The sequence below is a fragment of the Alosa alosa genome, chromosome 7, assembly GCF_017589495.1.
Source record: "Alosa alosa isolate M-15738 ecotype Scorff River chromosome 7, AALO_Geno_1.1, whole genome shotgun sequence".
Lineage (NCBI taxonomy): Eukaryota > Metazoa > Chordata > Actinopteri > Clupeiformes > Clupeidae > Alosa > Alosa alosa.
The window spans coordinates 3,710,145-3,727,256 of NC_063195.1; the positions used below are offsets into that span (position 1 = coordinate 3,710,145).

Sequence of the window (17,112 nt, forward strand, 5' to 3'; positions counted from 1 at the left end):
TCCCCCCCCTGAGGTTTGCCCACCAATCCTATAACACTGTGTCTTCTGCCATTGTGTTGTGGCTTATTTAGCAGTGTTGTGGCTTTTGTATTTCGTTGAGCGGCCTGTCCTGTAAAAAAAGAGACAGATGGGCCTGAAAAAGGGGAGGAACAAACACCACAGAAAATACTGTAAGTGTTGTCCTGATAATGCATGACAGAAAACCCTCTGTATTTTTCTCTGTGTTTTAGTGAAATGGATTATTCATGGCAATTCATGGACAAGGAGGAGAATCAAACTTTGAGTGCAACAGCTTTGCCATGGAGGCTATGGATGAAGCGGATCTGGCTGTTGATCACGAAGTGCAAAATAGGGAAGATGTGGAGCAGGCAGTGCCAAATATGGAGGGAGGTGTGGAGAACAGTGATGATGATGTGGCAAATCTGGATTCAGACACTGAGGGGGGAAGCTGATGACTTACACACCGCTAATGATCCAGATAAAACCCTCAGGAGAAAACTGGTCGAGTGGGCAGGGAACCGAACTGTGTCTCATGCCACACTCTCTGAGCCGTTATCTATACTTTTGAAGCTAGGTTTGGATTTATATAAGGATCCCAGAACCCTTCTTGGCACATTGAAAGATTGTGAGGTGAAAAAGATAGGACAAGGGAACTACTACCATTTTATGATTACAAATGCAGTTATTTCAGATTTGAAAATGGCAAATGAGCAAGAGCTGACAACTGACCATTGATGTCTCTCTAGGAGCTCCAACATGCAGCTGTGGCCTATATTAGGTAAACTAGTTGAACTACCCAAAGCAAGTGTGTTTATCATAGTGTATATGCCAGCCCCAGTAAGCCAGAGTCTATCCAGAACTATCTTAGAGATTTGGTTGATGATGTACGTGTCCTGTCAACGACAGGTGTCCTTTTTAAATTAAAAAAAAAAAGGTATATTGTACCCCTGCCAGATGCATTTAAAAGACTGATCTTTGGCTGACAGTTCCACCTCGTGCAAGAAGTGAAGACACGCTGGAACATGATGACATGATGGCCACATTGTACAAGCAGAGGTAACCAGTCAGTGCTGCAGTGGTGTCAATGCACACCGATTTGGCTGCCTCTGCTGAATAGCACAACATGTCTGAATGCCTTGAGGCATCCCCATCTTCTTCTGGATGCTAAGAAGCCCCTCTCTGACGACGGTGCTGAAACAAGCCACAACCTTCCATGCCTTACTTCGTACATCACCAAGGCCTTGTGTCTGGATTTTCTGACCACCAAGTTCCATACAGTATATATATATTTTATTGTACCCCTGCCAGATGCATTTATTTGTGACACCCCTGCACAGGCCTTTTTTAAAAATGTGTAAAACGGTCATGGAATGTACAGCTCTTGTTGAACGGGATCATCCCTATGTTCCCCAGGTCCTATGTTCCCCGCTCGGGGTTAGGGTTATGGTTAGGGTTTTAAAAAAGGGTCCAATGTTCCCCAGTCCCATACAAAGCAGGGAACATAGGTACGCTCCCTTGTGAACGCTGCACACAAACCATTTTGTATGTTGAAGGAAGAGTAGTTTTCCCGGAAATGGATTTCAACCCAAACACACAGATGGCTTGTTTGAACAGATTTCTGATGAAGATCACCACACCTCCAGGTCACCTCTCCTCAGGCTGGGCATTAGCATGGTTTCAGGTTCCCCTGTAAATTGTCTGTAAATTGATTACTCTGTGGTGTAAGGAGCCATTGCACTGTCGGGTTCGATCCGTTGGTGTTATTACACTTTCTAACATGAGAGGAGACAAGTTTTAAATAGGAAAATTACCAGAAATCTTACTCACCTTTAAATGTAATGCTAGCAGGCGAGATGCTAATGGTCAAATCTGATTCAATGATCTATGCTAGGCTGGAGCTAAAAGTGGTATCGCCAGACTCAGAGATCGGCTAGATCAGGGGTCACTAAATGACGGACCCTAATGTGATCCTATCCGGACCCGGACCATAATAGCCTAATTTAGATTTTCATGTAAGATTTCAAAGCTGCGCTAAATGTTTCATTGGTTAGGATAACAAAATTTAGTTCCTGAAGCTCCTGAAGTAGCCTATCATTTCGCTTGCTGCTACTCAGCCAGTGAAATCTGTGAATTCTGATAAAGTCGAGTCAGTGAGTAAAGTAGCCTACTATGGGGAAGAGACTGGTAGCCTGAAACGAGCGAGGAGAGGAGACGGGACGAGACAATACGACAATCAGATGGATATCTAAGTTAATGTAACTAAGTTATTTTAAAATCATCGATTGAAAGCTAGACAGCGAGAACAGAGCTTTATATAACGATATGGGGGCAATACAACGCAAAAATAGGGAAGGAATTGCCTTGCCTCTTACATATTCTGAGACAGGCGATTTTTAAAAGCGCCAATTTGAAGCACCTCTACTAGACAAAGCATATATTTTGCGCAAGCATAGGGTAGGCTAGGCCCATTCAACAGTGAACACTGAGACCACAGAATATTTTACGATTTGAGAAGGCAATATGATTGATCCACCACAATCTAATTAAGCCTACATGCATTCACTGCCCAACAACGTGATGTTCCTGGGTTTCCAGGATTTCGGGTCAACATAAAAAAAAAAAATAAATAAATAAAAATGCTGATTAATGGGTTCAAGGAACCAGCTGTGGAATATCCATCCTTGTCTCAGCTCAAATTTTATTTTAAGTTCACATTCTTAAAAATAGCTAAGGCTACTCAGTTTTTTCCCCCAATTTTTCTTGCCTTATTTCTCCTCATTTCGAATGTTGCCTTTTAGGCTACTTGTTTTATGTCACATTAAATATTAGGCCTAGGCTTCATCCATCCATCCTAATATATGTACAGCCTAAATGCATACATAGCCTAAACATGCGCGTTAAACATTATGATGCTCCGGACCTTTGCTTGAGGAAATTTTCCGTAACTGGACCTCGCTGAAGATTAATACCCCTGGGCTAGATGAACTGGAGAAAGGTAAAAATCAATTGTTTAACTCAAGGTGAGGTGGAAAATGAGTGTAATTCCCCAGATGGTGGAATATCCCATTAAAGTAAAGTTATCAGTCGCTCGGCTGCTTGTTGATTGTTGTTCTCTGAATAAACCAACAAAGACTAGCCGGACGAGCCAGACCCACATTAAAATGTAGGGTCTGGGGACTCACCGTTCGCAGTGCTCAGTCCGAGGGGCAGGATAATCGGTTGTCTTTCAAATTCCCAGCACGCAATAGGATAGAGCTACAACTCATGAGTCCCATGCGTTTTCCCTCGAGCGGACCTAGTTGGCTAGTTCAAACTTTGCCAACTTAAAAAAAAGCTTAACCCGTGTCACGCTGTTTGCCAACTTCCATCTTCTTTTTTTGAAGTAGCAGGGAATTCCCACCGAACTGTTTCAACTGTGCCTAACGACTATACACGATGTGATTGACCCTATCGAAGTTTAATTTTCCCAGCTTGCAAGCCAACGGAGAGTTGCTAGACTAGCAAATTAAATTTGCTGCCACTAGGGTGCATCTAGATTTCAAAGATAAACAATACGACGGAGTATTAGGGCCACACATGAAGAAAAAAAATATTTTTGCCATGGCGAGATTAAACTCGACATGTCGACATTAAACTCGACATTTCGAGAATAAAGTTGAAATGTAATGTCGACTTTAATCTTGACGTGTCGACTTTAAAGTCGACATGCTGACATTAAACTTGCAATAGACCCTACTGTTTAAACATACCCTACACAGTTTAAGCTATGTAGCCTACACTAATACACAATATGTTACATAAAAAAAATGGGCTTCAAATAGGTGTTATTTAAGATAGATTGCAGCAAGCCAGCCTTATAAATATGCGCACACACACACACATACATCCTCACATACTCACTACCCCTCACCCCCCCATCCCCACCCCCATCCCAACACCACCTCATTCACACTCTTAGAGCTACCATCCGCACCCCCCCCCCATCCCCCCTTCTTTTCATTCCAGTCATCAATTTCATCCCTGATAATCATATCTGTAATCATCCTGGACGCAAATCATCCATAGCCTTTCTGTTATTAATGTTATGTTGTGTTATGTTTGTGGAAGCCAAGTCAATGTGATGTCTTGTTAAGTTACAGTATGTGTTTATGCAATGTACGTCTGTTTGTCGTATGTAGTATTCATGTGCATGTCGTAGTGTTGCATTTTCTGTAATGTCAATGATGTTTGCAAATAAAAAAAAAAAAAAAAGATAGATTGCTAGATTGCAGATATTCAGATAGATTGCGTCTTGTCTGTTAACTACTCATTGCCGTCATCGTGAAGTGCTGTCTCGCGGTAATGGAAATGCCATGCACTATGCCGTTTAGGCTAAATAGCTAGAAAAATATATGTATCCAATGATATAATGTTTCTATACAAAATGTTATTTCACTCTGTTTTACATGGTTAAGGCCACTGCACATCCAAATAACTGCCCTTCATGACCCACAGGCCGTCACTCTCCAGGATAACATGGCAAAACTCATTTTTCTAAAACTGCTTTTCCATGTCTCACCTGCAATACGTATAGGAGGCTAGAAACACATAGCCGAAGCATATATACTATTTTGATCCCGTGAGAGAATATGTGTGCATGCACTTTATTTATGCACTTTGTGTGCATGTAGGGCTACTAGCCTACATGGGGTGGTCAGGAGGACCGCTTCATTCGTCCCTCCATAGACATTCAGCAATAGGCTGTTTTGCATCCATTACAAACAAGCAACGTGAAAGTCTAGGATTGGGGAGAGCGCCTAGTATGCCTCTAGTGCATAAGCATGAAGTTGAACCTTTAGATGAAAAACAACACTTTAATAATAGGCCTACCCATACAAAAATGTGATATATGGCAATATATGAACATATATGTCAAATAACAGGGACTTATAATTTTACTTATATGGACATATACGTGATTCAAATATTTATGTCAAACATATATTCAAAGCTATATGTCCATACATGCATACAAAATATTTTAATTTCCCATATAAGATGCTATATATCTTCATATACTAGATCCAATTATTTGTTTTCCAAATATATGGAGAAGTTTATGTGTGAATATGTGACGGAGTTATATGTAGTCTCTATATATGGTGGCATACAAATCCATACACTAGATTCCACTACTTATTTTCTAAATATATGGAGAACTTTATGTGTGAATATGTGGCAGACATATTTGTAGTCTTCATATATGGTGGCATACATATCCATACACTAGATTCCATTACTTATTTTCCAAATGGAGAACAGTGTGAATTTGTTTATGTCTTTGCGTCACAGGTATGATGTCGACTATGCTGCTCAGCATCTTTTGCCTTATGTGTCATTTTGTGTGGAGCACTTTGGGTTGCACTATATGCATACAAAAAATGTGTGAGGCCACAGCTACTTTAAATATAACGGATGCTTATCGCGATCTTGATATCGATGCACACAGCAATACCCATCCCCACCCTTGACTGACTTTTGAAATCCAACCCACGGTGACTTCAACCGTCACTTTTCTGTCCTGTCATGCATCTGACTGTGTAAGCTGTACAAACTCTGCTGTCATCATATCCAAGGTAAGAAGGCCTTTAGTAAACAGGAATTAGAAAAATATTGTTTTTATAATGTAATGTTAACCAAATCCGTTTGTTAACAGTCTAACCATCATGTTAGAATTAGCAAACGTTAATTTTATCAATTAGCTATCGATAACGTTAGCGAGCTAATATTGCCAACGTTAGCGATGTTAGCTGTTAATGTTAACTTTTCCATTAACTAACTTTACCATTATGGTAAATATCTAGAATGGTAGTTAACATCATATCCAACAAAAAGCCTGTCTGAAATGTTGTTATGAATATAAGTTTTAGTTTGAATGAAATATCAGGTGTGAGTAAGTTAGCTAACCTAGCTATAGCTTACATTTAAAGTGGCTGCTAATAACCATGCAGGCTAACGTGAACATTAATAGGCCTAAATGGATCTTTAGTTTGTGAAGGGTAGTGTTAAGCCATCCTTACAACAGAAGATTTTGACAAGATCTGGGAAAGATTCTTGAAAGAGTCTTTTGAGTAAAGCTTGAATGGGGGCATTAGTTAAAAGACTCCAATCTTTCAAGAATCTTTCCCAAATCTTGTCAAAGTATTCTGATGTAGGCCTATGGATCATTAGGCTACATGTTCTTCATCTCATAGCCCTTATTTAAGCTTACTTGTGCCAAGGCGTGTGTTTATTAAAGATGCATGTGAAGGTAGTAGTGCTTCAGTGATGGTCTTTTCATGTTCTGTGTGTTTTACAGCATATTAATCTTCTCTGTTCCCTGTTTGCAGGTGGTGATTTGTGAGGACTGCTGCCCTGAGAACACTGAGGGCATTCTGCATGCCAAATCAATGTGTGCCACTTCCATACAGGGAAAAAAGTTTCTACCTGTAGAGTGTAGCCTACTCACTGTTTGTGTGGAAAAACTAAACTTTAATAAAAGGTTAAACACATATTTTGTGTGTTTTCTTTGTAACATCAACAATGTTATATTTCTGAAATATACATATATTGTGACATATTTCTATAACTGTGACATAGAAGAACATTACATATATTTTGCATTATATTAACCTAATATGAGTGCAAATATATGTCCATAGACATATATTTGCAATATATTGGTATCCCTAGTATGCGTACAAATACATAACTTATCATATATTAACATATATGCAACTGACATATATTTGTAATATATTTGTATATCTGGGAAAATATATGTGACATATATAAAAACGGCCAATTTTGCTGAAATATATTTGACATGTATGTGTATATATGTGACTTATATGTGTGAGACATACATTGACATATACATAATATATGTACTTTACATATATTGCCATATATCACATTTTTGTATGGGTACAATAAATAAATAAACCGCTATGACGTTTAGGCTACTTTTGACCATCGCATTTATCGCCTGTAACTCCGTGATAAGGACCTAACAGCAAAGTATTTGGCTGAGCAACGTAGGTTAATATGTTCTATGTTTTGTCCACATGATATAGGCCTATGTCTAATCATTGTTGCACTCGAACACTCTGAATCATTGTTGCACTTGTTGCATTCGTCCTCCCTTTCAATCGCCCCGAGCGGTCGTTCTCTCTCCAAACTAACTTTATTCTCAAAATGTTGAGTTTAATGTCAACACGTTGAGATTAAAGTCGACATGATATTTCAACTTTATTCTCGAAATGTTGAGTTTAATGTCGACGTGGCAACATTAAAGTCGATACGTCGAGATTAAAGTCGATATTACATTTCAACTTTATTCTCGAAATGTCGAGTTTAATGGTGACTTTAAAGTCGACATGTCGAGTTTAATTTTGTCATGGCAAAAATATTTTTTCCTTCATGTGTGGCCCTAATACTCCGTCGTAAAACAAAGACATTAAAAGCAGATAGCTTACTAACCTTGAAAAATTGGGCTGCATCCTAGTCCAGCCGCACACTAATCATGTCAAAAGATTCACTGAGCCAGGGGGTCAAGAGCGTGCAGATTAGCTTCGGCATGTTATACGCCATTTTCAAGTATGGCGCCACATGGAGCATTTGGAACCAGCTCAGTGCACGAAAATCCGTGTTGGGCACAAGCTCTCATGCTCGTACATGTTGGTGGGCGGATGCTTTATCCAGCGGCTACAGCCAAACGTTATTCAGTGCATATTTCTTGAGGAGCCTATGAGAAGACGTGTATATTATGGTTATTTATGCATCATATGATAAATAAAGACAATTGTATTGATCTTGTTTCGTTGTTTGTCCCGAACAAAAGTAGCCTAAACATGATTAAAGACAATAAATTACACAACAGCGGCATAAAGCCCTTGTCTTGTTATACACCAAGTTGCTCTAAAGCTACCCATCACTAGCCGCCCCCTTTTGAGCTTGCCATAAATTTAAAAAAAATACTCAATTTAGGCTAACTTGGCTACGAGTGAAAGGGACTGCCTTGTCTCACAATAAACAGCTGGAAATTCCAACACTTTTTCAACTACACAAAACTTTATAGTGATACACCCTAGATTTAAGTGCCCATCAGTATCAACATTTAGCTATATAATAAAACAGTCCAAAAGTGAATTAAATCCCATACCAAACTGAAAATCGTATGCTTTTGATAGCCTGGTATGCCGCTCCAAACGAAACGCATGTCTCACAATAAAACGCACAATGTAAGAAATAAAGGTCTGCTTCGAACAGCAGGTCTGTGCAGTAGTTAGGAAGAGCTTTATCCACCTCCGAACCCTAGCTAAGACCAAAGCCTACCTGCCCCAGAGCGATCTTGAGAGAGTCATCCATACCTTCATCACATCACAACTGGACTACTGTAATGCTCTCTACACTGTTCAGAACTCAGCTGCCCGACTCCTCACCTGCACTAGGAAACTGGCATGAGACTGGCATGTTGTGTATTTCAGTTAGCCTATTAGCTGGTTTGATCTGCATTGAGCTCATCCTGGATCCACGTCCCAGCTCCCACTCATAATAATCCACGTCCCATCTCGCTCTCTAATAAAAAAGTAAGGGCTTCCCTGGTGTCCTGCTAAATTCCTAACCTGACTCAATGTCCGGTTACACCAGCTTCAGAGTGCTTCAGAGCGAGTTAATCAACCAGTTACACCACTGGGATAATTAGGTGGATAGAGATGATATCATATAACACTGTCATGCTTTATTGCGCTCCATGTTTACATACAATATTTTAAAAATGGTTCACCTAAACTGTGACAACCAAGAGGTGTCAGTCATGTAATGTCTTTGCACTTGCAGCAATTGGTTATATAATTTTCAGAATACAACTGGAATATAGAACAGACAGTCTCGCATAACATTTCATTAGTGGAGAATATCATTGGTGTCCAGGCCCGGGGTGGGTAATCGGATCGGAGCGGCGCTCGGGGAGCAGTGAGGGGTTAGGTGCCTTGATCAAGGGCACTTCAGCCGTTCTTACTGGTCGGGGTTCGAACCAGCAACCCTCCGGTTACACGTCCGAAGCCCTAACCAGTGTTGGTACTGGAGAAGGGCATATTTTCATTCACATTCATAGGCTGACTGCACAAATGAACCTGACGGAGTTGAGCATTCTTAATTGATAGCATAGCATTACCTAGCATAGCATAACATTACCTAGCATAGCATAACATTACCTAGCATAGCATAACATTACCTAGCATAGCATAACATTACCTAGCATAGCATAGCATTACCTAGCATAGCATTTGTTGTCCCGTTCACTTCTTCAATTGGCTATGTGCCAATTTCTGTTATTTGGATCAAATGAGTGAGACTCAGTAAGTGTTTAGGCTTTAGGCTACGGTATTCTCCTGATAACGTTTGTGGAATGGATTTAATGTGGACATGCACATTAAAAGTGATTTAAGTCTGCAAAGCTGCTAAAAGGGGAAAAGGCAGTCGTTTTTGTCTGTTAGCTCATAAATGGAACTTTATGCAGAATCAATCCCAGAAAAATCATGCTGAATGAACAATAACATCCATTCATTTATTTGTATTTATATGTATGCTATTCAAAGGAAATGTAATTTTTTAGAGTAATGTAGAATGTTCCATTGAATCAGATCATGATTTGGATCTTAGTTTCTGCATGAAGTGCACTTTGCATGTGTGTGTTTTCTGGATTGTCTGAATGATTCAGTTTTAAAATTGTTGTTAATTCTTGAGCTTATTTAAAAGGAATGACATACGTTTAATAGACATTCAATTGTTTGAGATTCATGTAAAAACAAGACATTATTTACTTTGTATTGAGACATTTTGTAAATATTTCATAGTGATTCAGATGTATGTTAATCAATTCAGCTTGTAATCGGGGGAATTCCCGGTGTGTCCCTTCGCTTTTGGGCCGGTCAAGAAAAAACATATTGACATGTCACATTAGTCCATCTTCTCTTAAAGTAGGATCGCCTACTCATGTTCAGCAATCTATGCCTGACACCGCAGCCTCTGCATGGGTTGTAGCCTACCATTTGAAGGAGTTCTCCCCTCCCAAAAAGAGTTGGTTGGGTCCATATAGCTCGTCTTTTCCAAAAAGTTTTCTCAGATAGGCCTACCGATAGCCGGGCCGGCCCTACCGTAGCGATAAGCGTCAGGGAGGATGGATGGTTTAAAGAGGCCAGGTGGGACTGAGAAGGCCAGTTAAATAAAAGAAAGGAAGGCATTGGAGGAGGATGTTGCCAAATGTGCCAAGCTTCCAGATTTTTTTGTCAACTGGTAAGAGATAGCAATGATTAGCAGCGTAATTATTGGGTGATATTGGACATTAGCGTGGTCAACCTATTCACAAGCAACTTATTAAATTAATTAAAATATTAGCCTTTTTGTATCATCCAACATTGCGATTCATAGACTTTGTTAATATTACACAAATATTGATAACAAAACCCAGCTTGATCTGTGTGGCTATGCAGTACAAATTGTCGCCTCTGAGCAGATCAGCCAGTCCCTGATGATGATGAGGAGCCCGAAATTAGTGATGAGGAGGCCATGAGGGGCAAGTAGACAGGATAAAAGAGTAAAAAATATGAATTAAAATGATTTAATGTAAGAAAGATCAGTATATGACAGCAGTAATGTACATGATCAACCTATATGCCTTGTTTGCTGAGAAGTGAGTGTAGTAAAGGAGTAGGCTATACATCACCAAACACCAATATGAGAGCCTACCCACACTGAAAAACATGTAAACATTAGTTCAATATGCCTCTGTGGAAGAGTGGAATACATTTCAAATGCTTTATTTCTTTCTGTTTTTGTTAACTTGTCAACCTATCCTTGTGGAATAGTGGAATATTTGTGTTACCTTCTCAGTTTAAATAAATGGATTCCAGTTGCTGCTACTGGAAGAAACTGGAATCCATGCATTTCCACTGAATTATTTTTGGAATCTGATCCCTTATCATACCTGTTCATTCTTACTCGTCGCTCGAGTTATCGTGACTAAATTCAAGATGGCTGCAAACGCTAAACTCCATGAAGATAGTCTGTATAAATCGTCTTGTAAGTAAACTACCAGTGTTTTTTCCAAAGTTCTCAATTTAAATGTCAAGGCCCTCGGAAGTCTACCAATGAAGTATGGAGCTACTTTGAGCCTCGTAAATGGTGTAAAACAGTGATTTATTTGCATGGCTAGGCCGATGCCCGAGGCACCCCCAATGAAAAACTGTTGGTAGCATTGGCCAACTATCGCCAGATTTTTAAGTGCAGGGGACAAGCCCAGATGAGCTATGAGACATACGTTCACACTCAGTATCTTGTTTCAACACACTTTAGGTCAAAATCACACCGGAATTCTCCTTTAACAACGCCCCTTAACTGTTGTAAAATCACTGTAACCTACAGCCTCTCGGGTCTTATTGTTTAATTTAGCATTGTTATGGTTTAACAACAGAATGTAACTTCTTCTGATGGTTCTTGAGAGTTGTTTTATGAGTGAAACTCTTCCCACATATAGTGCACTGATGTGGCCTTTCTCCAGTGTGTATCCTTTTGTGGTTTAAAAGATTTGAACTACTCCTGAAACTCTTCCCACATGTAGTACACTGATATGGCTTTTCTCCTGTGTGTGTTCTTTTATGGTCTGTAAGATCTGAATTAGTCCTGCATCTTCTTCCACATGTAGTGCACAGATAAGGCTTTTCTCCAGTGTGAGTTCTCTGGTGGCTCTTAAGTTCGAACATTGTGACAAAGGCCTTTCCACATTCAGAACACTGGTGTGGTTTCTCCCCCCTGTGTTTCATCTCATGGGTGACAAGATGTGACTTATACCTGTATCTCTTCCCACAGGTATTACACGGGAAAGGCTTTTCTCCTGTGTGCATTCTTTGATGACACGCAAGAACAGAAGGTTGAAGAAAAGCTTTGAGACACTGGGGGCACTGATATTTTTTCTCTCGGGTGTTCAAACAGGGATGCAATTCCTGGCAGGCATTCTTCCTCACAGTGTTCTGACTTTTGTGAGATGTGGTCATCTCAACATCTGTAATATCAAACGTAAAGCACAAGTGAGTCAAAGGTGATTCTCCTTTAGTTCTCATCCCTCCATAGAGTGTTTGTTTGTTTGTTTGTTTAATTTAAGGCCATTTCTAGAACTAAGGCTATTTAATGGCCAGAGCATTCTGTGTCATAGAACCTTAAATACTTTTTTTTCTTTTTAATCTATGACAGTAAGATATTCTAAAACCTTCAAATGTGGGACCTAAAAACATCAGCTATAGAATGTTGATGATAAAATTGTTGTCTCCATAGAGCATTAATTCTGTTGTTATGTCTGTAGCTCTGTGCCCCCCCTTCATTCTCTGGTTGCTGTTAGTGTGTGTCTGTTCGTTAGTGAAGGTCTATCAATCTGTATCATATTGTTTCAAGTAATTTGCACAGGACACTGGTCTGTGCAAGTTGTATTTAAAGCTGGTTTGTCAATAAATTGCATTCACCCAAGCACACTGAATGTCATGCTGTTGTCTGTATGGATAACACATTGCAATTAATTTGATAGATTCAATGAATAAAACATTTTCAAGATGAAAAATTATTCAGTTACTTACTTGTAGGAGAAGCATCGCTGTGCCCGTATTCTCTTGAATCAGAATCCTTTTTCATCTCCAGATTATTTTCTTCTTTTAAAACAGAATCCTCTTCATCTTTAGTTTGTAGATTAGTTTCTTCCCTGAAAGTTGATGCGTGTGCTTCAGTCTTAGAGTCATGATCCAGTCCAGGGTTTTCTTTTTTCTGAACAGAAAACAGATACTCTTGAAGAAAATAATCACAATCATCTTCCTCCTTCTTCTCTGACATGGGTAGTTGTGATGGTTCAGTCATCTTTTGCTAAATAAACCCAGACAAACTTGGCTTCAGTCCAAGAGCGATTAAGAAAATGACGACAATATGCTAGTTACATCACAGGCGTTGATACAAGGACTCTTCTAGTTGGCCCATTGGGCTTTCAACGTAGCCAACCAGCTGCAGGGAATGCGAAATCGCATGACAAAGGATTATGGGCAGGAACTCCACATCTGATGGTCCTCAGGTGGTCATGAGCAGAGCTCAACCTGCAGGACCTTCACAAAGGAGGGTAGATGGGGGTTGTGAGCTCAAGTGTTTCAGCTCAATGAGGTCCTGACAGATCCCATCCTCGTTAATAAACAAGCAGGGGGTACTCTTGTGTCCTAGCCAGAGCTCAAACTGCAGACAAAAAAAACAAGCAATGTTATCAAGAGGAAAGTAGGCTATACTATGTTGACTGTATATAGGCTATACATAAACCTCCTGTAAGAATTAGGTGTAAAGTAGGCTATAGTATAGCCGTTATACATAAACCTCCTGTAACAAACAATGTTGTCTTGATAAGACAGATCACCTAGCCAGAGCTCAAACTGCAGACATGTAAAAAAAAAAAGAAAACAAGCAATGTTATCTTGATAAGACAGATCGCCATAGCTCAACCTTCAGAACCTTCACAGAGGAGGGCAGGTGAGGGTGGAGACGTGCATGAGCACTATTTACACATCTGATGGTCCTCAGATGGGCATGGCCATAACTATGGACCCTTTCAAGAGAGTTCCAAGAGAGTGCTGGCCCCACAAGGCTTCCGTTTTAACATTCCATATGTTATCTTAATGCAGAGGAAGTAGATTGGGGCCCAAATAGAATGTTCAAGCATTGTTTTTGTTTTTATTGTTGAAAGGGTCTATACTTGCAGGAACTTCACAAACGATGGTAGGTGGGGGTTGTGAGCTGAAAGTGGGAACATAGGACCCCTGGGAACATAGGACCTTGATAATATAGGGACCGGGGAATTCAGAGCCCTGAGAACATAGGGACCTGGGAAAATATGGATCTAGGAACACAGCTTTGCTCCCATTCATAGCATCCTTTGAATACAGACTTCAGTCATTTGCATTAAAGAAAATCCAGTCAACCCCCCTTCAATAAATGGAAGATGTAGCTACAGTGAACGTGTGCAAACAAAGACCAACAGTAATGTTGCCCTGTTATACAGGACATTTCCACAGATAACTTAACTCTCTCGTATTAAAGTGCCCATATTATGAAAAAAAAAAAACACTTTTTCTGGGATTTGATGCGTTATTGTATGTGTATATATATATATATATATATATTCAAAAGGCTATTTGACCTGAAAATGACAACACGGACAAGTTTAAAAGTGGCGCTTAGGACATAATTATGCTTTTAAACAAAATTTTGACTAGGGTACATTCACAAAAACACCCTAGGATGCATTTTGGTGAAGTTCCGCTTTAAGTTATGAAGCTTTTATCTGCAGATATCGATCTCAGGCAGATATCATCTAACCTGACTCTCGCCAGATGAATTTCGTTCCGCCTAGCTCCACTCACATCCATCTGGGATCGGTTCCGTTGAGAGTGATTTCGGCACCAGATTGTATGGTAGAGCCAATCAGGCGGGAGTTTCATAGATGTGACGTAGAGTAGAAGCGACTGTGAGACTGTTCTCAGCGTCACAGGTTGGCTTCGATGTGAGTGGTTGAAGTAGCACGTCAATAGATGACGGACAAGTGACTTATCCAATCATATGCAAGCATTTTTTGATTAGGCCCAGCCTTCTGAAGCACCACTCCAATGGATTGATCCCAGATGGAGGAGTGGAGCTAGGCGGAACGAAATTCATCTGGCGAGAGTCAGGTTAGATATCATCGTGCATCCCTAGAAAGTACAAGGATTTCATTTAACCCCCCTTTTAAATATGCACAACTTATTGTTTTCACTACCACATAGGGCTGGGTGATATAGATCAAAAAATATATATACATACAAAAATATATATATACACACCACTCTACAGTAATTTGAAAGTGATTGCAGTACCAGTTTTGGCCACAATCTTACATACAGTTCCTTTAAAAAAAAAAAAAAAAATCCCTGTATACAAAAATAATAAAGGAAGAAATAATTACATATCCTGACGCACTAGGCTCACGGTTTTAGGCTAGTGAATAATAGCTGCACATAGTGCGTCAGGATATGTGGATGCAATTCATTATGCTACACCAATGACAGACATTACCTGAGCTAGCGGGATTAGTTAGCAAGGAGCTCTCTCCAGATGTAAAAGTTGACCAAGGGTTGTGTATCCTATTTAAATGATGTTAAACCCAATACTAGGCCTACATTCTAAATCCCATAGCCTAGGTAGGTTAGCAACACAAACTTGAGAGATACAAGTCAGCAAATCAACTTGATAAACCTGATAAATTCAACAGGGGCAGACATCGCCCTTAATAGGCCTTTATCACGGCAGCCGAAGTAGGAAGTGAACAGCCCTGTTCCTGTGTGAGCACAGGTGTTTCTAATTAAGTGTCAGATTCGGCCACAGTTCCTTCAACCAGAGGCCTCGTTAATGTTTTTAGGAACACCTGTGGTTTGCCTGCCAACAGGAAATTGAACAGCCCTGCTTCAGCTGCCGTGATAAAGGCCTATTGGCCAGCAGCGCGGACGAAACATAGCCTTTGTTATCTATATCTATGATGCTAAGTGGCTGAAGCTAACCCTTCAAATCCTGACCCCCTGGTTTCAACCCTAGGCAAGGTAGAAATAATATAGCATTCGGTGTATTTTCTATTTAAATGTCTTCAAACTTAACTTTGCCTTTGGTAACAATTTTGTTCTTCATAAATTAAAAAAGGAATTAATAAATTCTGACTTTTATTTTGAAGGATTAGCGAATGGCGGCCATATTGGAATAATATTTACTGTCGCTCGTTTCACGTTGCTTCCGGTAGCAAAGGAACGGCATAACAAATCACACGAGTTTTACGATTTTAAAAGTTGAAACTATCATATGCAGGTAAAGTTTGATAAATCACTCTCCTATTGTTGTTAATGACTCACGCCAAACGACGTGTGTTCAGCTGTGTAGAAATGTGTTTTACATTAAGGATGAAGATAATCGGTAGCCTATTTGGGTGCGCTCGCAGGTTTCCATTTTTCCACTTTAAAATCCATGGGCCTAGCTCTTGCAAAACACAATGCAACATTGACGAGACACGCTGCAGACCTTCCCTTCGTATTTCGAATGCCTGAAGTCGCAACACATCCACGAGACACTGGAGAGATATCAGCACACACGTGAGTGGGAGCTTACCGTTTTAAAAGCTGTAGGGATGTCCCGTCGTTAATGTGAGTGTTGGGCAACTTTCAGGCTACCGATAGAGTGCCAGCTAGTATCCACAAGGCTCGTTTCCATGGTAAGCGTTCGGGGTAAAATCATAGACAGTGAAAGAAAAGGACGAACAGACTCCGTCGTTTTCAATGGGAGGGCACTGATGCAAATTGAACGTTTTTTTCAGTTGGCTTGCCATCGTCTTCTTCTTGTTTTTATGGCGGTTGGCATACAGCGTCTGGTTGCATTACCGCCATCTTCTGAAATGGAGTGTGGGTCTGAATAATATATTTCCCTACACTTAAATCATCTTTATTAAACCTGTTCTTCTAAAGGAAAAGAAAAACCCAAAACAAAAATCCCCAGAATTCCTTTGCAAAATATCTCTTACTGCCAAATGTATCTCTTCATCTTCTAGCTGACGGATTACTGCTGTCTCTCATTATTTATCTAGTAGGCCTGCATTCTTCAATAGCATGCTCTATAGTATATAGAGAAATAATGTACTGTTTAACCCTGTGTGCCCAAATCTCATTCTTGAAATGATGTTCTCCTTCTGTGCATTTCTGCAAGTACTTCTACTCCCCCCCACTCTTTTTTGGATATCTAGTTTCCTACCAGTCTGACCATTATCCCACAATACTTGCCACTTCTCCTTTATCTTTCCTTTAATGATTGATTTCACCTCAGCTTTACTACACTTAATGCTTAAACTTATATACTCCATTTCTGTTGCCTTTTTTGCATACTTATCAGCCAACTCATTCCCTGTTACTCCTTTATGGGCAGGAATCCATACAAGTCCAACACTATCTCCAGCTTTCATTAATGTACTAGCCATTTGGACAATTTCTATAACAATGTCTT

At 39.9% G+C, this 17,112-nt stretch overlaps 2 protein-coding genes and 1 pseudogene across 9 annotated transcripts in view; 2 read left to right on the forward strand and 1 right to left on the reverse strand.

Moving 5' to 3' along the window:
• Nucleotides 1–17,112, forward strand: part of LOC125297247 (NACHT, LRR and PYD domains-containing protein 12-like) — a gene marked incomplete in the record, with an annotated part of 868,465 nt that overhangs the window by 191,385 nt on the left and 659,968 nt on the right.
• Nucleotides 1–17,112, reverse strand: part of LOC125297245 (NACHT, LRR and PYD domains-containing protein 12-like) — a 666,703-nt gene that overhangs the window by 50,485 nt on the left and 599,106 nt on the right. The gene's annotated exons all lie outside the window — the stretch shown is intronic.
• The window catches only part of LOC125297497, a 49,260-nt pseudogene continuing 47,754 nt past the window's right edge, over nucleotides 15,607–17,112 (forward strand).